The sequence below is a fragment of the Triticum aestivum genome, chromosome 4D (assembly GCF_018294505.1).
Source record: "Triticum aestivum cultivar Chinese Spring chromosome 4D, IWGSC CS RefSeq v2.1, whole genome shotgun sequence".
Classification (NCBI taxonomy): Eukaryota; Viridiplantae; Streptophyta; class Magnoliopsida; order Poales; family Poaceae; genus Triticum; species Triticum aestivum.
In genome coordinates, this window is record NC_057805.1 from 22,386,005 (window position 1) to 22,391,440 (window position 5,436).

Consider the following 5,436-nt stretch of genomic DNA (forward strand, 5'->3'; position numbering starts at 1 on the left):
ATAAACATTGCATATTCCAGATTCTACAATGGAATGCACTTGTATTAGGTTATGCCATGTATGATGATGCCTAAATGTACACTATAGCAGGCAGGAGTGATTCATCATTGCACGCACAATTGAATTGCAGGTTAAGGGCCAGTTCTATTCCGCCTTTTCAGGGCTTATTGTCAAAATAAGCCATAAAAGATGTAAAGAAGTCATTTTTGAGTTATGGGCTTGGGCTTAACTAATTTCGCTTTGGAGGGGGGGTGTTTCGGGTAGAACCTCACTAAAAATTGAAGGGAAGGGGAATAGTGAAATGACTCTGTTGTCTGCCTATATTACACTTAAAATGCAACTGCTGATGCCCGCGTCACACCTCACCCTCAAGTAAAAACAAACACGCAAACGTTCATTGCCCTGCCCGCTTGCATCTCCTCTCCCCTTTCCCTCTACCTCGATCCCCTGCCTGCAGCACTAGGGTTCCTCCAGCGAGTCATCGCCACTGGTCCCATCTGGCCTGGTCCTCGACGATGCTCTGTCCAGCTAGGCTACATGGCCGGCGGGTAGGGGCAAATCTCCCTGGCTGCTCCTCCCTCTGGCGCCGCCCCTCATTCTCATGGTCTCCAGCAGCTGCTCCACTGTGGTTCATCCAACGCACTACTCCGGCAGGCGCTGCACAACTACGGCTGATGCCACACTGCGGCAAAAGGCACCTTATTCCCCCTCCCCACCTCCCAGGCCGTGGCCTTGAGGTGCTGTTGAAGGATGAGCTCATCCAACAAGGTGAGGATCTCCTCTGATTTTTTGCCAAATTTTCATTCTGATCCACTATACGATGAATTGCTATGAGCTGCTTCTGTTGCTGCTATATGATGCATTGCTATGAGCTGCTCCTGCTGCTGCTATATGATGAATTGCTATGAGCTGCTACTACTATATGATGAATTGATATGAGCTGCTGCTGCTGCTATATGATGAATTGCTATGAGCTGTTGCTGCTATATGATGAGTTGCTATAAGCTACTCCTGCTGCTGCTGTATGATGAATTGCTATGAGCTGCTCCTGCTAATGCTATATGATGAATTGCTATGAGCTGCTCTTGCTGCTGCTATATGATGAATTGCTATGAGCTGCTCCTACTGCTGCTATATGATGAATTGCTATGAGCTGCTCCTACTGCTGCTATATGATGAATTGCTATGAGCTGCTGCTGGTATATGATGAATTGTACACTGCTGCTGCTGTATGATGAGTTGCTATGAGCTGCTGCTGCTGCTGCTGTATGATGAGTTGCTATGAGCTGCTGCTGCTGCTATATGATGCTTTCAGGTGGTGCTACTATATGATAATAACCAGCCACTTGGACCATCGAATTTCAATAAATAATTGTTCTTCATTTAAATGCGGGTCATGCGTTCTTCGTTTAAATTAGGCAATGGGATCTCTATGGAAAACATTGACCAAAGTAGATTGTGCCAAGTAGATGGTATCTTTGTATTTGCATTTTGAGCAAATAGTGATGGTCTGTTTTCCTATCATATTAATTACTGCACTGGGTTCAATTTGTGATGTTTGCAAGTCAAATTAATTTTCATATGGGCATCAAAATGAAAAAATATAATGCAATCTAGACTTTTCACTGATCATACCAAAGATAAGCTGAAAACATAATGAAAAGAACTGGTTGACTTATTACATGGAGCTTATATTCACAGGTGCTTATTTTCTTAGGATAACTCGTAATAACTGTCCCTAAGAAACTTGGCCAATAGAACTGACATACAAATAACATGTCACGATAATTGCAATGGAGGAGTGACGTACCATAGCACACTGTATAGGCTCACCGCTGCCTCTCCTTTTTTTGCGATGTTCCATGAAATTGCCACATACATCTTGTACTTTCACATTGTGTAACCCTATCTGCAAGTTGACACGGCTAATTTCAGACATCTCTACATGATAATACATTGCATATCCCTTGCGCATATTTAAACCACCAATTAATGATTGTGTGCGTAGCATAAACTAGCCATGACTCTGTGTGCTGGACTAGCAGGCACTCTAAGGGAGCCTAATGTAGTGCACTTGAATTCCTGCATGCCACCTACGATTTTGTGTAATGTACTGCCTCTGTTCCTAAATATATGTCTTTGTAGAGATTCCAGTATGGACCACATACAGATGTATATATATGCATTTTCAAGTGTAGATTCACTCATTTTGCTCCGTATGTAGCCTATAGTGGAATCTCTAGAAAGACTTATATTTAGGAACGGAGGTACGAGGTAGTATCATGTATGACATCTACAGATCTAATTTAGCAGCCAATAGTAGAAATCATTGTCTGCACAAAGGGATTACTGATCGAAAATCCTAGCGAAGCATGCTGGCAGGCACAGAACAATACAAGAGAGAGAGAGAGACGCACTTACAAGATCATAGCAATGCCTCGGTCCAGGATCTTGGTTGGCCAAGCGGTTAGATCCAGAAGAAACATCGTCCTTGTAGTTTTTGCCAGCTGCATAACAGGTAACAGCGACCTGTTAGTATATTTGAAGTACATCGGGCAGGTGATGCTGGACGGGTTTAAAGGTGACAGGTACCTAGGCTGTGGTGGGTGCTTGGCATCTTGCCAGACGGTGGGAATCAGGTTAGAAACGTCAAGGGTGATGACGCTGCGCTGGCTGTCGGGGTCCGGTAAGGAGATCTAGAACCGTCGAGTGGGGTGTTTGTGGAGCGGCTCCGGTAGGGTGGACTACGATGTGGGCGAAGCAGATCTGTGGCCGTGGACGAGGGCGTAGGTGAAGCTGCTCCGGTGGTTGGGTTAAGGATGGTGTCGATGATGCGGATCTGCGGCCGTGGACGGGGCGTCAGAAGCTGCTCCGATAGGTTGGATGAGGGTGCGAGGAAGCGGATCTGAGGCCGTGGACTTGTGAGTTGGCAAAGCGGCCCCGGTAGGGTTGAGAATGGTATAGGCGAAGCTACTCCGGTGGGGTTGACGATGGTGTCGGCGAAGCGGCTTCGGTAGGGTTGAGGAAGGTGTCGGCGAAGAGGATCAGAGGCCGTCGACGGGGGCGTTGGTGGGGCGGCTCCGGGGGGTGTGGACGAAGCGTCTCCGGTGGGGAGTACGAATGAGCCGCTGCAGATGCGCTGCGGTTGACAAGAGTTCCGGCGAAGCAGATCCGGTGCCGTGGACAAGGTCGGCACTGAATGGGCTGTGGTACAATGGTGGATGAGCAGTCTACTTGTTTCTAAGGGAGGTGGGAGGGGTAGATGCGGCCGCAGAAGCAGATCCGGCGAGGTGGACGCCATTGGCAGTGAATGGGCTCTGGTACGCCGGTGGATGAGCAGTCTAGGGTTTCGAGAGGGGAGGGGAGAAAGGCCGATGAAGTACGGACGGTGTGATGTAAGATGCTCTGGTGCTGTGGAGTTAGTCATTTTTGCGGGAGGGGGAGAGGAAATGGGGGTGCCGTGTAGTGGGGGGAACCGGAAGTTACCAAAGCAGCCCCGACCTATTATGTAGATGAGGGCGGTATTGTAGCTGTTGGTTTCCGTGCACCAAGGACAAAAGGGGAATTTCGCATGCTAAAGACTAAGGTGGCGGAAATTTTAGAAGGAGGCGGGAGATTTTGCCGCCCGTGGGATCGTTCGTATCCAGTTTGAACTAATTTTGGACCGTGCTAGCGGGAAGGTCATGCAAGACTGTGTACACGGGGCACGCGTCAGCAGTTAATAACTGGTGTGAAGTCCACCCCAGAAAAAAAGACAATAACTCGGGATGATGCGCCGATAACTTGGACGTTCACATGGGCGCGGCCAATCGTACGGGTGTACTGGCGCGTTCACAAAAAAGGGATCAAACACTCAACCTATGTATTTCTCGTGTAAATAGATAATTTAGTGTAATTGGTTATTTACTTTAAACATAATGCATTGACGTGTTAGTGTAGAGGCGCACAAAAAGAAATGGATATTGTAGTCCGCTACTTAAAAGTGTTACCTCATATGATTACATAGCCTCCATTTCATAAATTGCGTACCCGTTGAATTCATATATGAATATTACATATATTACTTCATAATAGAACCTTAAATCATCCAAGACTAATGATTTGGAATGCAAGAGTAACAATGGTGCATGTACATGATAGCTACATTGGTTGTTTGAAGAAACATCACTGTAACTTTGGCATGCACAACTGAAAAGGTTTATTTAAATAGAAAAAATGTGATACGTGAGTGTCCAATCTTTATAGCATTGAATCGATATTGTACCTTTGGCCACGATACGAAGTAGATATTGATTTATGTTCAAGCGATGCACGTCCACGATCGCTAGATAGTGATACGTGAATGAATTGTGCAATCTCTCTCACACACGCATACAGATCTCATTTCCCTGTGGGCATCGGAATCACACACGCGCACTTCGTGTATTTCTGTCCCTCCGTCAAGGTTAGAATTCGTCTTTCTACCCCGTCCTACAAGTCTCTCACACAGAAACACACACGCTCTCTCTGTCGAACACGCCCACCCCTTTAATTCCGCCCACCCACAGCCACTAATGTCTCAAAGTATAATAATGTCTCTCACACATATGCCTAAGGTTAACTCGAGTTCCGGAACCATATGAATACATACAATGGGATTCCAGCAGAGCACCTTTTGTTTTGAGATCTCTCTCTCTCTCTCTCACACACACGCGCGCGCGCGCGCGTGCGCGCACCCACATTGTTTCTCGCTTCATTTTTTCCGGCACTTGCATGCACACCATTTTGTTTATCTTCGTGATGCTTTAAGTATGCCTCGCACAAATGCTATCTACCTATCCCTTAATATAGCTAGATATGTGTCACACAAAGTCCTTCTCCCTACTAGCAAGATGCCCATGCATTGCACGGAACATCAAGATGCATTTGTATGAGTAGTTTATCTTGTGGGAGAAAAGGATGAACGAGGGAATGCCTTATTTGCAAATGCGGAGAGGGGTGTGGGTATCTTTTTGCAAAATTGCCACAGTTTCCTTCCTATCCGTCGGATATAAATCGGATGGCCTATATTGCAGGATGGCAGGAACACCATCATCACCAACTCTGTTTTTTTATAAGAGTAGAGATATGTAAGAGTCACTGCCCCCCCGACACACCCACCCACACCCACACACTTCCCAACACCGAAGGAGTAGGGTGACACCTCGATCTTGATACTAATCTATCGACTGACTTCTCTCTCAAACACACACACACGCACACACACTACCCGACACCGAAGGAGTAGGGTGGCACCTCGATCTTGATAGTAATCTATCTAATCCTCTTTCAAACACACACACACACACACACACACACTCGCTAGTTGTGCCTCTGTGCCTACCGCTCACACTCTTGATACGTCTTTCTCTCCCTCCCCCTCCCCCCACCCCAACAATGACAGCAGAAGGGTAACAA